We start from the raw sequence: 26,970 nt of genomic DNA on the forward strand, positions 1-26,970 counted from the left end.
GCCTATCCTTATTTCCCGATAGCCCAGAAAACACATTCTCATATCCAGAGTGCTGCAATGATGTGGCATTTGTGTTGGCAGCTGACATTTCATTCCTCGTATTCCTCACATTTTCAGAATTTCAGAAATTAGGTGCGCAGTACTAGCCAATCTGGGAGATCCAGTTCCCAAGTAAAACAGATGGTGTTGCATCAGCCAGGTGCAGATGGGAGAGGAGTTCCCAGAAATGAAAAGAAAAGAAAAATATGTGTAGGCTTGTACACCAGAAACTAAAGCCCACAATGATAAGGGTGGTCTGAAAGCTGCCCCCTTTCGCCATTTTCCAGGAATCGGAGTAGATAGATCCCCAGCAGCATTCTGCACCATAGAACACAGCAACCATGTAGATCAGTGGTCTACTTCCCAGATTCATGTCAAATGCCTTAAGATAATGTGTGGAGAGAGAAAATTTGAATAATAATAATAATTTTATTATTTATACCCCGCCCATCTGGCTGGGTTTCCCCAGCCACTCTGGGCGGCTCCCAACAGAGGACTAAAAACAGTATAAAACTTCAAACATTAGCAACCTCCCTAAACAGGGCTGCCTTCAGATGTCTTCTAAAAGTCAGATAGTTATTTATTTCCTTGATATCTGACGGGAGGGCGTTCCACAGGGCAGGTGCCACCACTGAGAAAGCCTTCTGCCTGGTCCCCTGTAATCTCACTTCTCAGTGCTGGATCTCAGTGTCCTGGCTGAACGATGGGGTTGGAGACGCTCCTTCAGGTATGCTGGGCTGAGGCTGTTTTAGGGCTTTAAAGGTCGGCACCAACAGTTTGAATTGTGCACTTTGAATTGATATGCCTTACTTTGCAAAACCGCATTGGGAGCTGCCTTATACCATGTTAGACTATTGGTCCATCTAGCTCAGTATTGTCCACCCTTATTGCCAAAGACTCCCCAGAGGCAGTGGTCTTTTTCACTACCTGCTATCCAATTCATTCTTCTCCTTTTAATGGCGATGTCAGGGATTGCATCTGGGGCATTCTGGGTGCAAAGCATGTGTCCTGAGCTACTGAGCTACCTGACTTTGCCATTTGGAGTTAAGTGAAAATACAAATAGATTGCTGTTAGTCTGTTCTACGCCACATTAGATCACATAGGATCTGGAACTGTTGCATATAGAGAGAGAGATGGTGAGGCAGCAGTGCATTTGAGATGTAAGGAAAGCCCGTCTGATGTAATGGACAGGGAACTCGACTAGAACCTGGGAGATCTGGAATCAAATTCCCAGTCAGCCATGAAGCTCAGTGAGTGACCTTGGGCCACTCCCTGTCCTTGCAAGCCTAACCAAACTCACAGGGATGTTTTGAGGATAGACTGGGAAGGGGGAGAACTGTCTGTGGCACTACGGACCCAGCTATACAGCTGCAAATAAAACATTTTAAGTGTGTTTTAAGTGCAATATACAATGTGACACTAGATGGCAATGGTGAAAATTCAATGTATTTTTTTAAAAAAATGCTTAAAAAAAAACATTTTGAGAACGGTTTTTATATGTGTGTAGATTCCACCCTTGGCCTCTTTGGGGGTAAAGTGGGATATAAAAGTAGAGAGAAAGAAAACAAAGTAAAGGCACTGTTATTTGGGTTTGTTATACCAGAAGGACAAAATGATGAAAACAGAATGTGATGCATGCAGAGACATTGAGAGTCCTTTTTGAAAAAATGTCAAAAGAGAAAAGCAGCAACAGCACTACTGGAAAAGGCGGAGCCCCTTTTGGGTTGGGCAATATTGCCAGAGGTCAGCTCAACAGCTGCAGATTCCCCAGAAACAAGATGACACCGTGTGCTTCTGAGCTATGCAGCGGTTCAGTGGGTCAATCCATTTCCTGGGTCACTCAAGGACAACATCCTGCTGAGAGTTCAGACTCTAAACAATTCATGGACATGCAGCCAGCTTCTTCTAGCACTTATGAAGCTACTGCAATATGCCTGTGCCTTTGGGAGAGGAGAGACCCTTTGGGTTGGAGTGGTCTTTTGTCCTGGATAGTCCCAAGCCTTACTACTGTTCTCATATGCTCAAGCCAATCCCACGCATTGCCTGTATCCATCCCGTTTACTAGTGACAGGAGGAACAACGTGGCACTGTGAGACAAGTGGTTTAAAGCAAAAGAAGAAGAAGGAAACCCTGCTGTGTGTCTGGGGTGACCGCATTACTCATGGACGTCTGAACCACAAGTGAGGCCTACAGATTTCCCCATATACGTGGCAATAAAGCCATGCTGTTGTATGCCACACTATCTGTTTATGCCACATCTTTGTTCTATTTTGTCATGGGGCTTCTGTGGGCTTTTCAGCTTCTCTCCTCTTTTGATGTAGAAAGAACATGGCAAGGCTGATGTCACCAAAGACATCAGCAGTTTTATAGCAACCGCAAGTGCATCACTGCATTCAAGCTGTCGTTTCTCTTTGGCTGTTCCAGTTATTTGCTTATACCTAGAAAGTGCTTAGTCTGAGACTGGGGCCGCTAACCTGTGGCCCTCCAGATGTTGATGGGCTCCAACTCCCATCAGCCCTAGCTGTCACGAGGTCAGAGATGATGGGAGTGGTAGTCTAGCAACATCTGGAGGGCCACATGTTCCCCATCCCTACTTTAGGCCAGTAAGGTTCATTAGATAAAGGGTTTGACTTAGATTGTGGAAACTTGAATTCAAATCCTAGGCAAGCATGAAGCTCACTGGATTGTCCTGGACAAGTCACTATCTACATCAATAGGTTTTGAGCAGATAAAATAAGGAGAATATTTATGGCTTTGTACCTTTTATTCCTCCTTACCCTCAGTTCCCCCTGCTTAACTTTTTTTTTTTTTTTTGGAGCCTACCTTGATTAATTTTAAATATTAAGCAAAGAACTGCTTGCTGTTCTCCTTGTACTGCACACATTGCATGGACTCATAATGTTTGTGTAGGGGATAGAATAACTCAATTGCATTTCTTGAGTTTCTAAGTCATTGCATAAGCTTTCCTGCATGATTACTATTTATGGTATACTACATTTTCAGTGATTGTGACAATGGCTGGCATGCCAAAATTGGGATGTCAAGTGAGAAGAAATTTCGAGTATGAACCTATCCCCTCCCCCTATAACATTGTGAGGCCCTTCGGTCTCCTTCTATAAGGCATTTTCTGAAGGTTGAACTTGTTCAGCTCTCCAGTAATTGCTAGGACAATGACATTTTGGAATTCTCCTTCTCCCTAGTAGCCTTTATCCCCAAGCTGTCTAGCTCTTTTCTGCTTATTTGTTTCATCTGCTTCAGTCCAACGCGCACTCTCTCTTTTGACAAAGACAACCAAAGATAAATCTGGTTTGTGGCCAAACTTAGATGATTACAGCAAGGTCTTGTTTACAGAAGATGGGGCTTGGCTGTAGCCTTTGGACTTTTGTTTAAACTTCTCTTTTTTAACCACTTGCTTTTGTGTTTAGCTTTGCTGCTCTTGTAAAATAACTAAGTGGTAAAAAAAAAAAAAAATCACTGATTGCTGCACATAGTGTAGCACAGAAATGACATGTTAATGTATACCTTAAATTAAATATAAGAGCCCAGTCCTATGAGCTGGGGTGCTCATCAAGGAGAGGTTTTTGCATCAAGTAACCCAACGCCAACACAAGGAAACACTGCATATAGACTTTAAGGCTAATCACAAGCTGGTAGCATTTCTGCACTGGGGCTCAAAGACCCTTCTGTTTGGGAAGCAGGCTACAAGAATAGTGATCTCTTTGGCAACATCCTTTATTGGCTGTGTTGCCAGCAACTGTGGCGCAAGTTGTTGGTAAGTGGGCACATAGGAGATCTCTGCAATAAACAATATGCTATTTGAGCAGTTGCGGCATAGAGCCATCTGTTGTTGCCCCCCCAGCAGTTACAGCTGATCCAGAGTTACTAAGCTGCCCTGAACTAACCAACATTTCCAAAAGAAATGGAGACAGCCAGGAGAATATATCTAGTCAGCACACACAAAGGGATGTCTGTTTCACGCATTATGTCAGAGGGAGCTGGAGCTAATCACAGCTTTCTAATGAGCAAGACAGAGATGTTGGCTAACAGGTGTTTATTATATTCACACCTGATGTGCACTTAAAATGTTTTAGCGTGCCCCTTAGAAATGTAATGTATGAAGTGGCCCAGTCATTGCCAAATGCTGAGAAATGATGCGTCGTTACTAAATAATATTTGACTTCTGAATTACTACATTTCTTAAAACACACGGCTAAACAAAGCTGTGTTGTGCTTATTTTAAAATAAAAATAAAAAGAGAGTTGGGGAGAGTGTTATGACAACTGTGTCTGCCATGGTTAATAACTGGAAGGTGGAGAGTTTCAGGTAAGTGTGGCAAAGCTGGCTAGAAATAGCTTAGGCTTGGACTAATTTCAGCTGCATCAATGTGATTGCAGGAGGAACTGTAGGATAGCATCATTAAGTACTGAACTTCTTCCTTTTCTATTGACCTTTTCTGTGTGATCAACTCATTCCTGGCCAGTGACAAAATAACCACAATGGAAGGAAGAAAGTTAAGAGGAAAGTGAAGAGGTGATGCAATATGGGGTGCAATGGATGGGAAACTGCCTCTAAAAGTATTAAACCCAAAAACAGTCAAACAGTTCACACTAAAGGGACAGAATAAAGAAGCAGAAAATGCAGTTTAATGAACATGGCTATGGATCAATATGCCATTGGCAGTAGCCAGGGGTTGTGGGATATTTCTAATACAGTGGTACCTCAGGTTACATACACTTCAGGTTACATACGCTTCAGGTTACAGACTCCGCTAACCCAGAAATAGTGCTTCAGGTTAAGAACTTTGCTTCAGGATGAGAACAGAAATTGTGTTCTGGTGGCACGGCGGCAGCAGGAGGCCCCATTAGCTAATGTGGCGCTTCAGGTTAAGAACAGTTTCAGGTTAAGTACGGACCTCCAGAACGAATTAAATACCTAACCTGAGGTATCACTGTATAGGCTTTTAGCGAACCTTGTTGGGTGGAGAAGCATTAGGAAGAGGATCCCCCCCCCCGACTGGGCTGGGGGAGGGGGGAGGCTGGGGGTGTTTCAGAAGAAATACTTTTTTTATTTTCGAAAGCTGCAGAAACCTGGGTAGTCTCTAATGAAGCTGAATGAAGCTGACAACCCTTTTGAGATTAAGTAAATTGTAGAATTAAGCATCTGGACCCAAAATTGGATAATATGGATTTTGCTTGTTAGGATCTTTGGGCTAAGCCCAAGATAAATGTCTTTCAGTGTAATTAAAGAATGATTACACCACATTCATTAACATAGCTTCATTTACCAAATACTTTTTCTCTGGCCCTTCAAATTTTACAGCAAGCTTAGTTATGTCTGTAAATAGCATAGGGTACGATCTACCTAAAATTAAATAGTTCTAAGTCCCATTAATTTCAGCAGATGAGATGCATTTAGGTGTTCTGTTTAAATAAATGGTGAAACTGCTTACTTTGGGCCTGTTTGTGCACACACACACACATGCTATGAGGCCTCTCGTGTGATAATTCCAAGGTCCATTTACTCTTGCAAATTCCTGACATTTGTTAACTGATAAGAAGATAAATGCTGGCAGGTGCATTGGGATTAGTGCATCAAAATATATCTCTCAGCAGCATTAACAATGCTATTGCAGTTGTATCTAAGTGCTGGATTTACAGCTGGTCAGAAAATTACTCCACTGGTTTGAAGACATATATAGCTTTGCCACTGCAGATGCTGATGACTGATTGACAGTTCATACCAGCTGAGGATGTAACCCTCATTGTTAAAGAAAATGATTTGAAAAATGATAAAGTTACACACTAAACGCATTTGGGGCAGTATACCAGTTTGGTTGATGGCAGATATGCATAAAATGACTGGAAGCAGAAGCAGACATCACAACCCATGATGGTCAATAGTAGCTTGCTTGGCTGAATGCTACCACTGGTGGAAAAGCTTGTGTCTATGAGACTAAATATTCTACTTTGAATACCAAGCTATTGAGTGAATGTGAGAGCTGATATGATACAGTAGACAGTATGCTATGAAATCACAGTTCTCCAGTCTAGAAATGTTCCTTTATGACTCTTCCATAGCCTGGTGGTGATCTCCAGGTCTTTTGAATTTCAACTCCCATCAGCCCCAGGCAGGATGGACTGGCATTGTAGTCCAACACCACCTGTAAGGCACCAACTTGAAGAAAACATTAACAGCCATATCACCAGGTTTTAGGAGTGACCACATCTCATCAAAAGGGGCTATGCTGGAAACAGAACAGTTCACCATCATGGGTTACTTGGCTGGGAGATGGCAATCACAGCTGAATCCCTTACCTGTGTGTTGTACATGAGTGGACAGATTATAAATGATCTTGCTTGGCACAGAGCAGTGTCCTTCTGAGGGGAGCCATAGCAGAGTGGCAGAGCAAGTGCCTTTTATGCTGTGGATTCAACCCTTGGCAGTTAAGGCAGCAGTGCTGGCTGGAGAGTTGTTGCTAGTCTGCCCTGGTCTATCTGTGCAGCAGAATGAGATTCTTGACTCTATGATGGTTAGAGTGGGCTGCGTGCTATTTTGAATATTTCCCAAATGTTCTGACTCAGCACAAGGCAGCCTCATATATCCTGGTAGGATTAAAGGGGCTCTCTGTTTAGTGTGAGTTTGTTACTTCAGCAACCTTGCAACCATTTCTTAACCAACAAAAATACTGGTAGCTTTTCCATCACTGAATGTTGGTGCCTCTGCAGATCTCAGATCAGAACCTCATCAGAAAATGATGTTCTGTTGTGTCCTTGGCCACTGACTGTGTTCCCAGCAGGGGTGCCAACTTGAATAAAATATGGGGGGGGGGCAGGTAAGCCCTGTCCTACATAATCACATGGCACCATTTGAATGGCAATGCCCATCAACTTTGAGAAGGCCTAGCCCCCTCAAATATTTTGTTAGATGGGCTGAGGGGACCTCAGCCCCTAGGAGTTGGTTCCTATGGTCCCCAGCTAATCACTCCCCATAGGTACCATCCCTATAGCCTATACTTGATTCCACCCCCAGCACTGTTCATCACAGCTGCCATCCCTCTACTGCCTCCAGTTTTTGCTTTTACATGCATTTATGTCCAAATGTGTATGTGGAATGGGAGGCCATGGCCTGTGGTAGCAGTGCTGATGATAGCAATGATGAGCCTCAACACTGGCAACAGAGTCAGAGCCGGGCAGCCCAAAGAGGGAGCAAAAAACAGAGGGCACAAAATATATTCCCCCACACATATGTATCAGACCCCAAATGGAACCCAAATAGCAGCCGGATCTGTACTGGGCTGGGCTCCCTAAACGGATGTGTGAACTCATCATAAAATTCTGGGAAGCAGGTTCATTTAAGAAGAATCAATACTTAGAGCATCAACACCAGCTGCTAATGGTTCCTGGGCCCCTCAATAATATACATTTCCTCTTAGGCGAAATGTTGCTTTTGCACTGAAGACTGTGAGTCCAATCCAGAAACCATTAAAATCAATGAGAGTTTTGCCATTAACTTCAAGGGGATGTTTTTATTTAAAAAGGGGACATGGTTATATTTGGGTTATTCTGTGTTTCCATATTTTTTTTATTACTGCTTCCAAAGGTTCAGAAGAAGTAAATGAGAGCAAAGAAAGAAACCTTTGTACCCAGCTGCTAAGACAACTCAGGATATTTTCCCCCCCCTTCCCCCTTTTTTTAAAAAAAAAAAATTAAAGGAGGAGAGACTGAGTGCAGAAGTTCACAGCTAACATATTCCAGCTCCACTTTTCCTCTACCAGACATTCCCAAACACACAAGGACTCCCTTTTCAAAGTCAGTCATCTGGCCCATAAATTTGCAACGTATGTTAATTTAAGAAAACAAATGACCAGCTCCCATCTTTCCTCCATGATATTTTGAAATGGGAAAGAATTAAGCGAGGCAATTAAAAAGAGGGAGGGGGGAATAATAATAACAATCCACCCCTCTCCTTTCTTTTGGCAGGGAAGGGGTGGGACCAATTCCAGACCAGCCCTAAAGCTTCAGCATTCTGGTATGTTAAGTCTCCACCGAAGTCAATTTTGTACCATTACAAAATTTGAAATCATCCCTTAGCAAACAATTCACAGCAGGAGTGGGGACTGGAAATTAAACACATCCTGGAGTTTCTTCATTTTTCACTTGTCCTTGCTAACCATTGCAACCTCTGTATATAGACAGGGAAATTATTGAAGGAAGGAGGTACAAACGTGGTTGTTTTTTTTAAGGTTAAATTGAGATTTATTACTCATCTTTGAACTATGTAGGCTCAGCAAACGCAACAGAAGGCTATTAATACCCTTGCATTAATGGTTATGTTAAGGGAGGGGTGGTGAACCTGTGGCCCTATAAATGTTGTTGGACTGCAGCTCCCATCATCCCTGACCATTGACCATGTTGGCTGTGGTTGATGGGAGCTGGAGTCCATCAACATCTGGAGGACCACAAGCCACCGCATTAAGGGCATGTCAGAAGGTAAAGGTTTTTCTCACCCTGTGGGAATACTGATGACATCTAATCACCCTAGAACAATTTCTTTCCTTGAAAAGCAGTAACTTCATCAAGGGAAGGGTTAGGGTTAATAATAATAATAATAATAATAATAAATTTTATTTATATCCCGCCCTCCCCAGCCGAAGCCGGGCTCAGGGCGGCTAACAACACTAAAATAGTGCAACATTATAAAACATTATAAAAATTAATTAAGATCAAATTGAAAATTGATAGCAACCATAACTAAAGTTTTGTAAAGATTGCCAAAGGAGGGAGTCAGGCTGCACCCTGACCAAAGGCCTGGTGGAACAGCTCTGTCTTGCAGGCCCTTGCAGGGTTAGGCTCTCCTTCAACCTCAGAAGAAAATAATATTATTGGCTGCAGCATTAGTTTTCTGCTATAACAGTATCAGAGGGGTGAATGGGAAAATTTGTCCCACTAGTTAGATTTTTGGAAGAAAAATAATGGCATATCTCCTATTGATGCCCTCATTCTAAATACACCTCTGAAGCTAATCCCAGTGGTTTTGATGGAGCTGGGTTTCTATCAATCCTTTTTAGGACTGCAGCCATTTTTAAAAAATAAATAAATTTCCAATTCATTTATCATTTGTATGTCAGAACAAAGTAACCTCAGTGGTCCAGCAGTAAGGGCATCATGGGTGAGCTACTGGGGGACACTTGCCCTTCCAACCCCACACTCACCTTCTGGCACCACCTGAAATTTTGAGCCCAGCAGCCAGATTCATATTGAGCTAATAGAACTAGAGCATTTGGCTCTTAGCTTTGCAAGCTGTGTTCTGGGGAACCCTGGGATTCCATTGAGCTTACCAAGGGTTTCCCAGTGAGTATATCTAGTATGGCAGATAACAGATCCTCCAAGAGAATTTGCCCATCAAAAACACTTGAGGAAGTTGTGGAGTAGGGCTGGCAAGGGATGTGGCCTGGGGAGAAGGGGGTGGATGAGGAGGGGGTGTGGCCTAGAGGATCACATTTGACCCATGGGCTTGACGTTCCCCACCTCTGAGTTCAGAAAAGGCCACCATCTTTAGAATTGAGTCACTCCCTTTAGACAAGGCTATTTCAGGAGATGGCAGCATTTATAATTTTTCCTCCCTTAACAAACTAATTAAGCACAAGCCCCCGCCTTTCCGATAAGGAAACCGAGAGACAAAACGTTTGTAATATTACATCAGCGAGCAGATGGCATGCAGTGACTGTGCTGGAAAGGAAGGGGGGGAAAGCTGGCCAGTTTGAATGGAAAATGTCCCAACAAAAAGGAATGCACTCGTTTTATTACAGGCCAGTGTTTATAGCATTCCTTTCTATGATCTTACTTTTCACATTATTAAAAATAGAAAAGAGTAGGTCTAAGGAAATGTGCACGTTACATGTGACATTTCCAATGCCTGACAGAAATGGCTCTGATCACCAGGAGGGACCATTGCCTTGCTGAACTTGTTTTTGTAGCATGTTGATTCTGCTGGTTGCTTTACACCTACGGAATATGTTTAGAAAGACCTCCCTCACGACACCTCAAGTAGGGCTGCTCCGTTGCTTCTCTCTAACAATTTGCCTGCATGGCTGTTTGCAGTAGGCTGGTCACCTCAGTTGCCCCACTCATCATGATAACGATGCTGGGGGTGTGAGAGACCTGTACTGGCATCATGGGGGGGGGGGAGTGCACAGATGGGAGAGTGCAACTTTCCCTTGCTTTCATGGGGCAGAGCTGCAGCTCAGAGGTGGAGCATGCACTTTCCCAGCAAAACATCCCAGGTTCAGCTCTGGCATCTCCAGAGAGGGGCCTGGGATCGTCCCCTGCCTAAAACTCCAGAAGGCTGCTGCCTGGTATTGTAGTAGACTATTAAACTTCAAACTCAGGACCCCAGGTGTCATTGGAGTACAGTGCTCATCACCCCCAGACCCCTTAGTCGATGCTTGAGGATGGTGGGTCTTGTAGTCCAACCATTTCTGGGAATCCAAGTTTGAAGAGCAGTGGTGTAAAGGATACAGAGACAGATGGGGAGTCAGTGATCTGACTTGATACAAGGCATGCTCCTATAACAGTTTTGGGTGGTGGAATCCCTACCCATGCTGATTTATATATTGAAAAGAGCTCTACCTCTACATGCCTCCTTGCTGCATGTGGAACAGCTGTCTCTACTAGGATAGTGGTTGTGCTCTTCATGTGCAGGTTAAAGCTTGTCCTCCATAACGCCACTAAGGGAGAGAGAAAGAGAGCGAGATATCAGGGTTGGGGAACCATTTCCAGCCCAGGGCCACATTCCCTTCTGGGGCCACATGCCAGTGATGGAGAAGGTCAGAGGCAAAGACAGGCAGAGCACTGACTGTGATTTTTACCTCTGTACAGGAAGGCAGTTTCTATGCAGGCTCACACAGCCCTCTCTATCCTCCATCCAAACAAGTGCCCATTCCAGCCAGGCAAAAAACACAAGGAGGCTGAAAAACAGGGCCAGTGGGCAACATTACCTGGGGATAGGATGTGGCCAGGGAAGACTCCTAAGGGCCAGACAGAGAGGTCTGTAGGGTGGCATATGGCCCCCAGGCTCGAGATACCCCGTCCTGTGGGACTGGTTTACAGTAACCACAGTGCCTTTGGTGACATGTGCCCAACACTATTGACTTTCTGTTTGTTGCAGAAGGACCACAGCCATTTTGAATGAGTGAAGTCTGCTTGTCTTTATAAGTATTTATGTGTTTTTATTATATACAGTGGTACCTCAGGTTAAGTACTTAATTCGTTCCGGAGGTCTGTTCTTAACCTGAAACTGTTCTTAACCTGAAGCACCACTTTAGCTGATGGGGCCTCCTGCTGCTGCCGCGCCACCGGAGCACGATTTCTGTTCTCATCCTGAAGCAAAGTTCGTAACCTGAGGTACTATTTCTGGGTTAGCGGCGTCTGTAACCTGAAGCGTATGTAACCTGAAGCGTATGTAACTCGAGGTACCACTGTATGTGTGTCTTCATTGCCCCAAGAGCTGCTACAGTAACCTCATGTAGCCTCTCTTCCCCAGAGCTGTCAGTGCTGAAGCCTTCTTAATTTGGCTGGGGAAAGATGCATTGGGAGAGCTGTTATCTTTTGGATAATACTGTACTTGGAAGAGCCTCAGAGCAATGGGAATAAACAGCAATGAATTTCAGCAAATTGCCTTAAGCTCTCCAACTCACTGTGGTTTGGTTCTGTGCCGGGCATACCATGGCTTGCCCTCAAATTAATCTACTGAAGATTTTAACGTGTGTGTTTTTTTTTCATTTTCCCTCTCTGACTTTGTCTGCCCAGGCTCCACTTTATGACCGAGACCTTTCTGCAGAGGTATAACAATAAATAATGAAGAGATAGCAAAATCTGGCAGCAGTGACAGATTCAGGCTCCGCATTGCCCACATCTCTCCTGGGATTGTAGAGATAGGTGAATGTTGTGTCTTACCTTTCAAAGGGCCTGACAGCCAGTATCTTGTCCAGGTATTTCCGGTTTCCTGCCAAGAAATTGTCCTTTTGCAATAACAGAAAGAAATAATGGTGATGATGGTGGGGAATTAGATTTAGATGAAAGAAGGCCGTCAAGATTCCCCCACCCACCCAAAAAACTTTATTACTTCTTTTTTAAAAGAAAAAGAAAAAGTTGCTCTTGAAAAGAATAGTATTGGGGTTCTACTGCTATCCAGTGAAGGAAAATTTAGAAAAAAAGCAATGATCTAATGAGTGAAGGGGTGTCATGATACTGATTGCAGAAACTTTTACAGAAATTGGAAGTTGGGTGAATATATATAAATACGAAAAAATTACCACTGGTTGGTAAACACCAAACTCTTGGATCCATTTGGTTAGGAACCTATGAAGCTGCCTTGTACCAGATCAAGCTATTTCTCCATCCAGCCCAATATTGTCTCCTCAAATGGTCAATGGCTCTTCAGGGCAGAGTCTTTGTTTCTAACCACCTGATCATTTGTATTGAAGATGCCAGGGCCTAAACTCCTATTGCCTCCTAATCTGCATTTCATATATTCAGACACACTCTGTAGCAATGAGATGGTCTTAAGACACTTGCTCTTTAATGTTTTCTTCACCCTCTACCGCGTGGCAAGGCTGGCTCTCCTTCTGCAAGAAACTTGAGCAACTTTCACCACTAAGGTCAAGCAAATTGAAGATATTTGCAAAGCAGCTGAAGGTGAAGGAGAGGACAGAGGGTGAAGAGAGAGCTGTGAGTGGAGGAGGACGTGTTTTCGCATCCTCTGGACCCCCTGGAAAACTCAAAAACCTGCTGCACCTGGAACTGCATGTGGAGAGTGCAGCTGAATGGGACACAGCTGCGGGCAGCCTGAGGAAGTACCATTCACCTTGCGCCTGCCTATAAAAGCAAGTTTAGTGTGAGAAGACTAGGGTGATGGCCACTGTTTCTCGGAGCTCTTCTTGCAGTGATACTTTTGTGGGCAAGCTGAGTTTGTTTGTACTCAGGGTGAGAACTCAGAGGCTGAGAGGGAGGGCGAGTCAGAAGGAAAATGAATTGATCTTGATTGATTTATATTACATTTTTATATGTAACTGTATTCTTGCAATATTGTGTTTAAGTTATCTGTTGTTGCTTTAGTTTTTTGTATACAGCTTGGATATTTGTAATATAGAAAATAAATAATCAAAATAATTAATCATAGCAATAGACTTAATTTTCATTGCACAATAGCAGAAAACTGGACTTCCCTATTTCTGGATCTATACCTGCAGCTGTATGCTCCAGTCTTTTACAAAGGTAAGATTACCTTTTCCCCTGTCCCTCTGCACCTACAATTTTAAACTGTCTCATGAAAAATGTTGCTGGCAGGACTGGTATGAGAACATATGTAAACAAATTTCACAGTTTCTCATATTCCCATATCAAAATAGAAGAAACACACATACACACAGATCCAACAAAGTAGTTTATTAGTGCAAAGATTTCTGGCTGTGCAATGTAGCTTCCCCTCTCCCCATGCAGCCTCTATATCTGGGTTTTCCCGAAATCCTGGAGAGCAGGTTTGGGAAGGCAGTTAAGGATGCTTGGGGAGAGAGGGAGGGGAAATTCCACGGTGTGAACAGAAACCCTCACACTGAGGTAAGACCTTCACTGCATACCACCCTTTATATGATAATATTAGAAAATTAATATTGTATGATATTAGTTTAGAGGAATCAGTTGCCTTGGCCCCTTCTTCTTCCAGTTCTCTCTTAGCCCACTGCTCCTCAATCCATCAATAGGAATTAAAAATTAGTTTTCTTCAGTGTCTCCTGAACCAACATTTATTGGAATAATTTTTTTAAAAAAAGAATGCTAGTCCCTGTCCACATACTGTTGGATAATTCCAACCAACCCACGGAATAATATTCAATGAAGTGGCTCTCCCAGATTTACTGCTTCAAAAACTTGGAGGGGCCATTTTTGCTCAGCCCTCAATATTACTGTTTATTTTGAACAACATACAAGCATTTATAATGCATGTTATAAACAGGAATAACTCCACATAAATTACAGGGGCAACCTAAAGTGCTGGGTCTGTGTTGCCATTTCCTGACAATAAGTTTGAAAGATGCAGCTTGGACACATTCGTGGTCGGTAGGATTATCTGCTCTTGCAGTTCTATTGATTTTAGACAGGTCTTTGGAGCAGTTACAGAGAGAAGATTTAGAATGCCTCCCCACCGATTTCTCTGTATTTACACTAGGAGAAGAATATCAGCTGTTGGAACTGTTTGTTGAGTCCAGAATTCACACTACCATCGCCCAGACGGACCTGCTGTACTTCCTGGTTGTGCTTCTTCAATTAGCACCCCATTAAGCAGCACACCTGCAAGACCCTTCCGTCTCAGCACTTCACACTGCTGGATTTTGCCCCATCTCTCATGGGAAGGCATTTCTAGACGGTTATGTCTGACTCCAGTAGTTACATTTCATTTCCCTCGTGCTTATGTTTCCATTGTGTTTTTGTTGTTGCTGCTGATAATGCTGTTTCTTTTGCTACTTTTGCTAGTTCATAAAATAACTTGGGGTGGGGGGTGGGGGGAGAGAAGCAGACAAAGTGCAGATTCTGGATGAGATCCAGATCTGAACAAGCCCCTTTCAAGAATGTGTGAGAGAGCTGGGCTGTGTCTGCCCTACAGACAGGCCCAGATTATGCAACAGATGGAGTTTTGTATCATATCAAGTATGAAATGCATACTGTGAAACAGGCACGGGCAGCCTACTCAGCACTGAAGGGGCCCGCCAGAAATACATTACAAGCTGGAAGGCCCACAGCTCATTTCTGTGTTGGCTGTATGTGACTAAGAAGTGGAAAGCCACAGCAGAGCCCCACCAATAAGTAGCACACAGCTAGGGACAACTAAAAGCTGGCAATTAATTTGGCAATGCAGTCATACCTTGGATCCCAAACGCCTTGGTACTCAGACATTTTGGCTCCCAAACTCCGCAAACCCAGAAATGAGTGTTCCAGTTTGCAAACGTTCTTTGGAACCCAAACATCCAACGGGGTTCTGTGGCTTCCGATTGGCTGCAGGAGCTTCCTGCACCCAATCAGAAGCCGCACTTTGATTTCTGAATGTTTTGGAAGTTGAACAGACTTATGGAATGGATTCTGCTCGACTTCCAAGGTACCACTGTATGTATTTATCATTTATTATCACTTTTCCTCCAAGTTGCTAGGGTCAGTATACCTTGGTCCTATCCCAGTTTTATCCTTACAATAACCCTGTGAGGTAAGAGGCTCTCACTGTGCAAGTGGAGATTCCTGGATCATTCATCCAGAGCTGATAGGACTTGCAGTTCATGCAAGCAAAGCTGATGCACATATCAGTGTAGACAAATCCCATGCCCATGTGTGCAATTTGAATGAGCATCAGGCCATGATGGCAACAGCAATGAAGCAGTGTTATACAGAAGCACACCCTGACTCCAACACTTAACAGATGATAGGAAAAGCATCTTGTGTGTACTACTATCTAACGCTGGTTCTCACACCAAAGAGCCCTGCCTGAGCATGCATGCTCTGACCTAATGCACATGCACCCCATTACACACCACTGAAGGTTCTTCTCCATTTGAGGGATGTTGCATTCATTTACCCTGCAATAGTCTGCCCTGCTTCTGTGATCAACTTCTAGGATTATTCTTTAAAAGTGAAATAAAACAAAGAGTGTTGAACAAATTGTTCCATTTCATAATGGAGCACATTTTCATTTTTTGGTCCCACTATCATCCCTGGTCAGACAAGTTTTTTCACCTTTTGGAAACACTACAAAAATATATAATTAGAATGTTTGAACAGGGATAATAGTGGGTAGAGACAATAAAAACAAAAATCATATGCATACCATAAACAATGGTGGCTCCATCACATTACTTTTATTTGGATTAAGAAGAACACACAGACACAGACACACACACACACAATCTATTGCAGCACTCACATCCAGCAAGGGAAGTTGTGGATTTGCAACAGGCTGAACATTCACATCTGCATGTCATTATGGGGTTTATCTAATCCATGGTGAACTGGCTAGATACATCTTTAGATACAGATGGAGATGTGTGCATTCCCATATGGAACTCACTAGTTGCTATGTGTGCCTACTTATATGCAATTAGAGATGAATCCAGAGACATTTCTTCTGTCCCTGGTCTAATATTCTCATTTCGGATGTTGTATCAGCATGCTAAACATTACTTTTACAAATATTTAAATATTGTAAATTGCACAAGGCACAGAATGCTATGATAAACATATTTATTCTGTCACAAGCTCCTGTGGACTGGAGCCCACAGATTGAGTTGCACAATGTGCTATTCTCAGTAGGCAGATTATATACAGTACATACACAGTTGGGGATAGAGAGGTGAAATTGTAAACAGCAAGGTGAACAGAGGTGCTGCCTGCAGTCATCTAATCAGAGATTATCAGAAAATGTTGGGTGATAATAACAGGGAAGGGGGAGAAGGAGAAGGCGATATCCAGGACCAAATTTAATAAGGAAGAGAATTTGAAGATGATCTGTGGGTCATTTGACTTTGGGGAAGGGAAGAGAGCAAATCAAGCAGTGAAGCAGATTTGGGAAGGGAAATGGGAGAGAGATGGGAAGGAGATAGGAAGGGAGATGGGAAGGAGATGGAGGGAGATAGGAAGGGAGATGGGAGTTGTAAAAGGCTGAGGAGTGGAGTTTTGCATATTGCCAAGAAAGAGGAAGCATGATCCCAGCTGCCTAACATAACTACCACTAGTTAATAAGGACTTGTCTCAGTTCTTCATGATGAAGTTGCCTACTGAGGTAACTTGTTTTGTCTTGTGTAACTTCATGTGTAGAGCAGACCATTATTTTTGACCTTTACTCCTTTCCCTTTTTGCATAGCCAAAGAAATTTAGAGAGGCTGAAGAGGGCTCAGTAGAACTCCAAATACTTTCCTCTACTGCTACTTTCCCCATAATTTTTATTTCGCATTGTTCCAATGATGAGATGACTTCATTAGACTTGCATCCTAGCCTTCACATGATATATCCAGGTGTTGCTCATATGTTTCCACTAGAGCCCCGGAAAGATCACGTTCTTGCATTCGGAACTGAACTCTCTGTTCTTTTCCATGGCTCTTTATTGGGGTGCCTTAGAACCGGAGACGACCTGCAAAATGTCACATCTTGAGTACTTGGAGTGAGTAGCCAAAATCATATCCAGTTGAAGATTTCCAAACCCTTTTGACAGTTCACAGCAGGAGGAATGAATGCAAAATATGTGTGCATCTGGCAGCAGTGGTCCACTGGGACATTAATCTTCCCTTGAACAACACAGCAGAGTTGTTGTGCCATCATTAGTCCCAGAGTAAAGGGGGAGTAGGGACCTACCAATAAATGGAAAGCTCCCAGAGTCTCAATCCACACCTTTATCTCAGAGTAAGGCTGGAGGGTCCTTGCTTCTTCATCCAGACGTCAGGACCAATCTCATCATACAGACTCTCCTGGCAATATAAAGCTTAATTCTCTCAAGATTATATGTCTCCTGATGTTTTCCCTATGTCCCCTCTAACCACCTCAATCTCCACCTTGACTCTGTCCACTATTGGCTCACCATTGGGTGCTGACAACCTAGATCCTCCTTGTTCCACCCAATATTGCACCCTCCTTACAATTCTTGGTTTTCAGTTGGGGAGCTGTCCACCCTGCTGGTCCCCCTGCTTATGGGCAGCCCCTCTGCCACTCCACTCAGAATTATTGCTTTCTTCTTTTCCTGCAGGCTGACTTAGTAATGGTGAGGAAGATAGACAGCCCTACACTGTCCTGCTTCTGGCCCACTCATGTTTACATCCAGTAGAGCCAGCTGTGGTGCAGCTCAGAGGTCGGTGACAGCCTCATCTGACCACTCACACTTACAATGTACTGGGTTGGTGCTACAACAGAATCATCGTGGGAAATGTGTGGGTCGGAATGTAATTCTCATTCTGAATTCCGTAAGGCAATTCTTGGCTCAAAGAACATACCTAAATGCATTTTTAAAATGCATGTTTTAAGATAATAAATACATTTAGAAATGCACTTTGTGTGAAAAAAAAATGTGCTCAAAATGCATTTTTAAATGTACTTTTCATGTAGATTCTAATGCTTTTAAAAATTTGGATTAATGCAAAATAGAATGGATTTATGAACTTGTTGTTGTTTATATCTTGCCTTTTACTGAGAACTGGGACTCAAGCAGCTTACAAAATTAAAACAACATGAACAAAACACAGAAAGCTAAAAACATATAAAATATAATAGTTAAAAAGTAATTAAACTATAAAATAATGAAAACAATTTAAAAACAAATCTATTAAAATGCAGAAAGTAAGCAAAAACCCCAAAACATTATTAAATGAATTGCTACATGCAAAAGTCACACCAACTGGAAAGAGATCCATCTGCTCGTGCTTACTTGGTCTGATATTGCTAGGATTTCCGTAGCCTAATATTGACCTTAAGAAGAGACAGCGGATAAACCCTCATTGTTTTCAACAAGATGATTGGTACCTAAGGTCTATTCAGCTAAGCTCCAGACATCAGACTCACCGCAGAACTGTACCATGGTTCCAGGAGGAAGTGGAGAGCTTCACACCCTCTCTCAATATTTACTAGCTCTTTGGGGAATTCTTTATTTTTTTTAAAAAAAATTGCATGAACCTCTCCATCTATGATTCATTGCTTACTTTGTTACGGTTGTAGGCAGGTATTCATTAAAGATGAAAGTAAACCAGAAACATCTTTAATTCCACCCCACAATCTCCTTTACTTTCTGAATCATCTATATAAAGTATGTAGTTCGTGACCCTCCTCCAAAACAGCCTAGTTAGTCAAGTATGCGTTTTAAATAATTCTCTAAATAGCTATGTAATAATCATACTATTTTGTGGCCACTTCCAATATTTATCCTTTTTAAACAAATGTTTATTTAAGTTATTAGATTTTCCACGACAAAGAATTATTAAAAGGTTAGAAAATCAAAACCAACAATAATAAAATGTGGGGACTTACACCACAGCAATAGACAAGAAAATATGTAAGTACTCCAGACTTATCATTTATCTTTCTGAAGTTTGCAAACCCAACGGCAGCATTTCATTCCTTCCCCTCAAAAAGGGATTTGAAAAGTTAAACCTACTAAGGCTATGCTTGTATACCCACATACCTGGAAATAAGAACCAGTCCACTTGGTGTAACTTCCTCCTCAGAAGACGTTGTAGTAAAGGGGTTCAAATGTGAGCATTTTAATCATTACATTAATTTAAATTGCGTAAATCAAGTGTATTGCTAAAATGCCCAGTGCTCTGTTTACTCAGGGTGTCAGGACGCCACTGCAGACAGGCTTTCTTGATTTATTGTTTTATAAATAATTTGAAAGCAATACAGAAATATGTGGAATTAATCAGACAGAGGTTTTCTTAGGAAAATCATCTTAATGACTATTTATTTTCTCACAAGCTATTTCCTCCTCTTTTTCCGCCACTGATATGCAGATGCAAAGTATGTTCTGACAATGTGCTGGGGACATATTGCAGCTTGAATCACAAAGGGAGAACTTTATGAAATCCACAAACTGCAAAGCCTGACCCGCCCCCCCACCCTATTTTAGCCAAATTATGGACCTCCATAAGCCTCCAGAAATAGAGGCTAAGAGGTCATCACCAAAGCTAGGAGGGAAGCCCCTCCTAATTCAAGCACCACAACCTGTCCAATATTCCACAGATGAAAATAGGGGCATTTCCCACTCCCCTACAACCAGTGGTGTGGTTTTTTTAGAAAAAGAGGCGCCATTACTCACCATGAAGTTGTTATAGTAAGTGCCACACCTTTTAACAACAACAAAAATAGGTTCCAGTACTGCAAACCCTCGGGTACCCTTGAAAAATGCACTGCCCACAACTGACCATTTGATGCCCCTTTTTGTGTGTGTGTGTGTGTGTGTGTGTGTCCCCCAATCACTTCCTGGGGTGAATGCTACTATCACTACACCCAGGGCCGGATTTAGGTTTGATGAGGCCCTAAGCTGCTGAAGGTAATGCGGCCCTTTATATGTCCAGCTGTCCTTTGTCAACAACAAATTGCCGCTGTTTTTTGTGTTGAATATATGCTATATGGTAATTTATGGACCTAATAGGTATCTAAAGCCATTTGCACATAACGAAATATATATTTTATCAAAGTAATTGTTGAACTGAAATACAATCAAGAAGAAGTATATTAATAGCAAAATATAATTAAGAAGAAGTATATTAATAGTAAAGTAATTATTAAGCTCTAACTTAAAATGATTTTTTATTCATAACCAACTTGATAATGCAAACACATTGGCATTTGGTGATAACAAAAGTTCCTTTAGAAGCACAATTTGCAAAGACTCATAATCTAGTCTCTAGAAACTTGCTATAACATGAAATAATAATTGCAGTTTTTGTTTTATTTGTTTTTTATCTTATATTTTGGAAAGGTACATCCAGTTTTTTCCCCTTTACATTTTTGGGGGGCCTCAAGAGAGTGGGGCCCTAAGCTTGCTTATCTGATACATAAATCTGGCACTGACTACTACACCAGTTGGACACAACACACATAAAACCAGCCTGAGAAAACCCCCTTAATTATGATTGGATTTGATTCTTTATTTTAATCAAAGATCCTTGCGCTCCACTTCACTTTGCCTTTCTTCCTGTCCTGGGTGGCCCTGCCCTCTGCCTGCCCCTCAGAGGCAGGGCACCATGCAGGTCTGGGCCACAGCAGTGGCAGCCTCTCTTTCTCTTCACCCACTCTCTAGCAGCCACTCTGAGCTGCCTGAAGGTGGAAGCTTGTAGCAACAACCATGGAGAGGCAACGGGATGCTCCTTCACTGCTACTCTTGCTGTTCAGGACAATTACCAGCTCATTCTTCTCTGTCCGTTCAGCAGCGGCAGAACTGGTGGGGGAAACAGGGACATTCCAGGATCAAATCAGGAGCTGGGGTGGCATTCATAATTCCAGAACTGTCCCTGGAAAATTGGGACACTTGGAGGGTATGGCACTGCTGACTTCTGCTGGGGAAAGTGCTCACAAGCTGTGAGCAGTGGAAGATGAGAGTTGCACAGACTCCTGAGTGAAAGCAGTTCCCGTTTCTGTGAAACCAAAAACAAATCAGCTTTGACATATCATCGGAACTGATTCTCAGAAAATCATTTCTCCTCGTCATTGTGAGAACAGGAAATGTTTGAGCCAGCCCATAGCTATCATTTTCTAAGCAACCTTGCACAATTTTCTGATGTCCTGGCCTGAACTCTAGAACAGACTACACAAACTAATTGTTACTCAAGCTTGGCCCCATTGTCCTTACTCGCTGAAAACATGGAAGTCTCTTGAACTTTCTTCTGTTTATTTTTGGACTTGTCATTGCATTTGGAAGACTCGATCCCCTGAGTCCCCTCCATCCTCCTGAATGATCCTTATCTGCAGTCCTCAATTTAAATTTGTATGGTGTGCGTGTGTGTCTGTGTCTCTGTGTTAGGGTTGCCATATTTCTAGAAGTAAAATTCAGGACACAAAAATTTTTGAGCTTTTTTTGGTGAAATCAAACTCAAAGTTGTTTTCAGGAAAAACAAAGTTCTTACTTTTACTTCACCAAACCTTTATTAGGCATTACAAAATAAGGCCAGCATGAAACTCCCATATCTAAAAGATTAAAATATATACAAAACAGTCATGTAAAATATGTAATAACAAGGATTATCATTAGACTTTCTTCCTGCTAAAGTGCCATTCACCACTCTAAGAGATACTGTTGTTGTTGACAAACAAAGTTGTTGAGCTTTTATTAGGCAATCAACCTCAAAATCTCAGACATTTTGCCGATTTCCCAAAATTCCCCCCAGATGCTATTTTTGCTGCTTATATCCTGAATGCATGGCAACCCTGATGTGTGTATTTTCAAATAATTTACAGATATCTCTGTGTCCTTGAAGAATCTCTTCTCTGCTCCTGCTCCTCCTTTTGAGCAATTACCCATTTGTGTAAGCATTGTTATTCACTTAAGACATTGGAAACCTATTGGGCAAAAGTATGAAAAAGAAAACTTGGCTGGAAACAAGAACAGCAACAACAAAATCAACAGATGCATTGAAGTTATTATGCAGAGGAAAGTCCGACCAAAGGGAAGCATTTCTAAATGCAATTAGTCCTCCCACTGAAATCAATAAGATTTAACCAGGCTTAAACTCTGTCTGGATCCGGTTTTAAATAAAGAATGGGAAATAACTGCCCAGGCAGCAGAAGTGTTGAGAAAGATCAGGAGCAATTGTTCTCCATATATTGTTGAACTACAACCCCTATTAGCCTCAACAATCAAGACCACAGGTTGCCTACTTTGGAAGCCATTGGCTCCAAATTACAGACAAATTCATTATATTGTCTCAGCTTCAGCAATGAGAAAAATATCCATTCAGTGAGTAGCAGAAGCAACTTATTTGTTCATTCAAGGTATTCAAATTACATACGTCTTGCCCGTTGCCCCAGCTACACTGCACATTTATAACATCATCAAACCATTTTAAACAGTCGTGGTTCCTCCCCCCAAAGAATCCTGAGAACTGTAGTTTGTTAAGAGTTCTGAGAGCTGTTAGGAGACCCTTACTAGCCTTCACAGAATGACAATTCTTTGGCCGCAATAAGAGATTTAACCTTGTCTCTGCAACCATGAAGGCTAGAGACTAAATTGTGAGGTTCTCAAGATTCCAACAAGTTTTCAGTGACTTCCACAGGTTCTACAAAACCCCTTGGGAGGCTGTACGTTATCCGCTCTTGCTATTGTCCTCTTTCTTTGGAAAGAGTGGGAAAGGGTGTGGTTCTCGAGCCCAGGAAATTTCATGGATGAGATATGAACATTTGCGGAGGAGTTCCTGGATATGGATTATCCTACAAAACCCTGGGGAGAGGTTTTCAGCATCTCCAGAATTTATGGAAAGTTGTTGTCATGACTCATTTACAAAACAGAAAGTTTGCTGGGGGCCATGCAACTCCAATTTCAATATGCAACAGTGAAAATTAAGTCAACTACAGGACAAATAGTCCTTATTTTCTTTATCTTTATTCTCATGGCAACAAGAAAGTGGATCTGAGGTGAAACATCTGTTTTGATTTGGGTGAACATTATTTATCTGTCTCTTGCCTCTTTCCCCTTGTCTGTTAACTTGTCGTTTATTTGGAGTAAAGGCCTTCATCAGATTGTGTTGTGTTGTACCGCTTGCTGTTCCACCTACCTTTCTTCATAAAATGGAGACTGGTGTGAGGCTATTCACCTTGTTGAAGATTGTGTCCTCTTAATGCACCAGCTTTCATTCAGGAATGAATATTTTCCTTCTATCGTTTGTGACAGACATGCAGTTAGTATCATAAAATTTTGGAAAACCTATTTGGATTTTGGGGGGAAAGAGGATCCCTGCTTAATCCTGCTTGCAGATATTTTCAACCTGATGCTCTAGATGTTGCTGGACTACAACTCTCATCATCCCTGACCATTGGCCATGCTGGCTGGGGCCAATGGGACTTGGAGTCCAACACCAGGAGCAGGGCTGGTTTTAGATAGGGCAAAGGCCTGGCCATGGTGGTTGTCTGCTTATATACCTGCTGGGATTGACAAGGCATCTGACCCTCACCTGAATCTCATAACTCTCCTGGCAGATGATTTGGTCTGCAGACACAGTGTAGAAATAAAGGATGAGATTGCTCACCAGATACCAGGCACTCTACTATTCAAATTAGGCCCCAGTGTTTTTGTTACAATCCCCTTCTCAATTAAGTAATCAATTTTAATCTAGAATTTAAATTCTCAAAACTTTCTTATTTGTTAATTTGAGCAAGTAGACCTCTGCTCTCACTTCATTACAAAGAGTATTTCTACCTGCAACACACTTGAGCAAACCTGCTTCTCTTCCTTTCACACATATTTTGTTGCCATTTGCAACTGTAGCTGTCTCTGATGAGGTATCATTTAACTCTTTGAGGCAATAATTAGCATCTGCACAGCAGGGGGTGTTCAGTCAACAGTGCAAAGGCTGAGCTGAAGCATTCCCTGCTGGTTACGTGCTTTCAGCAATAGGGGTTACTGTTTGGTATTACCCAGTTGGTTAGCTGTCAGATTCTAGAGCTCCCTATTGGTGGCTCTTAGGTAATTCACAAAATATAGAATCCATTCATAAAACACAGTGTTCATTCATAAAGCAGTAACATAAATCGCTGTTGCTACATATTAGGTGTATATTTCAGCAGTTGAACGTACAGGTTTATGGTCATGCTGTAGTGTAGTGCTTATGCGACTGTGAATAAAAGGTGGCTGGGCTCGATATCTCAGGGTTTGGGGGCGGGAAGAGGTGACAAAACTGATTTCCAATAAGTGCCCCCCCCCCTTATTTCCATAACAAGTCCTTTAATCTGTACTCTGAATAGTGACACGAGGGACCTAGAAGGTGCAGGTCTTGTCAGTCCAACCCCTGCACAGTCTCATCAAGGCTGACCTTAAGGCAATTGTAGCAATTTGGCCAAATTGGGCCTCACATGCTGCTCCTAAGGGCCCTCCCCCAACCAGGGCAATCTAGATGGATTTTATTTATAAGATTTTGCAGACTTTGGCTGTGAACTGGGGCCCTACAAAAAGGAAAATCAAGTTATGCCCACTGCTTCAAATTGGGCTCCACTGGCTAGCCCTGAGTGTCATAATTGCTGGGCCTGAGTTGCCCTGCCCTTGCATGAAGTCTTGGGTTTGCAATTTTGGGAGAGGGGAGACTGCCCACTGGGGAGCAGGTGGGCTGGCAAGGCCCCCTAGATTTAGAGGCCCTAGGCTTCAGCCTACTTAGCCTATAAATAAGACAGGGATGCTTTGCATGAAGAAAGCCCCAAGTTCAATTCTTGGCCCCTCCTGGTAAGGCTAGGCTTCAGCCTACTTATCCTATACATAAAACCAGCACTGACCAGGAGGGCCACAAGTACCCCACCCCTATGTGGACTTTGCATTATCAGAACAGACAACTAGAACTCTTGATCAGCTTCTCGGGAGCACAGAATGCTGCCTCATACGGAGTCAGAGTTTTAGACCCACCTAGCTACTGAGAAGTTGCTTTCCAGGGTTGCAGACAGGAGTCTCTCCCAGCCCTACCAGGAGGGGCCAGGAATTGAACTTGGGGCTTTCTTCATGCAAAGCAGATGCTATGCCGCTGAGCCTCCTTTTATAAGGGCTGCACAGACGGTGGAGCCAACTCCTGACCCAGGGGAAGATTCAGTGTAGCACTAAGGAGACCGTTCCATCAGCTCAAGCATTTCTTCTTGCCCAACATACTTGAAAGAAAACCCAGGCTGATTGTATGGCTCCCTTAGCAGAGAAAAGACGAGTAAGAGGAGACATGATGGAAGTATAAAATTATGCATAGCATGGAGAAAGTATAACGCTCTAACTTGTGGATATCCAATGAAACTGAACATTGGAAGATTTAGGAGAGAGAAAATAAAGTTCTTCTTAAGGAAGCTCCCACAAGAGGCAGTGATGGCCACCAACCGAGATGGCTTTAAAAGAGGATTAGGGAAATTCATGGAAAGGGCTATCAGTGGCTACTTGCTACGATTGCTCTGCCCTGTCTTCACAGCTGGAAGCAGCAATGCTTCTGAATACCAGTTGCTGGAAACCACAGGAGGGAAGAGTATTCTTGTGTTCGAATTGAATTCAACAGGCATCTGGTTGACCACTGTAAGAACAGGATGCTGGACTAGATGGGTCATTGGCTAATAACCTGCTTTAGAATACAGAGATTGCACACTCAAAATGCATACTTAAGTTCCAGACTCTGTCCATTCCCTGTCTTCCCTAGTCTTGCCTCTCCTATTCCCATCTGCTTTCCCACTTACTTGGATATTGCTCCAGCAATGATGGCAACAGCAGAGAGAGCAGGAGCTAGGGGGGTCCTCTCCATTCTACTCCCTTTGCCTCGCTCACTTCTTCTGTCTTTCACTGATGCTTGGGATGATGGAGGGAGGGGGAGGAAGAAAAAAAGATTGAAGGAGGGAAGCCAGAGATCCTTCCCTCCCTCCCTCCCTCCCTCCCTCCCTCCCTCCTGCCTTTGCCACAACAGCTGTAGCCACCACTACTGTAGTTCAGCAGCCATAACCATCAGGGGAGAGAGTTTGGGGGTTCATGGTCTGGTAAAGGTAAAGGGACCCCTGACCATTAGGTCCAGTCGTGACCCACTCTGGGGTTGCGGCGCTCATCTCGCTTTATTGGCCGAGGGAGCCGGCATACAGCTTCCAGGTCATGTGGCCAGCATGACTAAGCCGCTTCTGGCGAACCAGAGCAGCGCACAGAAATGCCGTTTACCTTCCCGCTGGAGCGGTACCTATTTATCTACTTGCACTTTGACGTGCTTTCAAACTGCTAGGTTGGCAGGATCAGGGACCGAGCAATGGGAGCTCACCCCGTCGTGGGGATTTGAACCGCCGACCTTCTGATCGGCAAGTCCTAGGCTCTGTGGTTTAACCCAAAGTGCCACCCACGTCCCTCATGGTCTGGTACCATCTGGCAATTATGAATACATTTATAAATCTCAAGAAAAAGGATGGGGGGCTTTGAGTTGTCTCCACTGTGACTCATAATTGCTGGGCCCAATATGAATTGAGCTTATGGAAAGCAGTTTCCCTCTCCTTTTATCATGTACAGAAAATGGACTGGCAGAGGGGCTTTTTAGTGAGAAAGAATGAACTGAGTAAGGAACTAAATCCCCTAGAGTCGGGCTTACTGAAGTTTTGGTGGAGCTTGAAAGCCAGGAGACTAAGAACCTTTAAGTACATAAGAGCAGTGTTCTGTATGATAATCAGAAGGTTTAAAAGGGGGTGACAGTTTCAAAGTAACAAAGACTAAGC

The sequence above is a fragment of the Podarcis tiliguerta genome (genome assembly GCF_965153285.1).
Source record: "Podarcis tiliguerta genome assembly, chromosome: 1".
Classification (NCBI taxonomy): Eukaryota; Metazoa; Chordata; class Lepidosauria; order Squamata; family Lacertidae; genus Podarcis; species Podarcis tiliguerta.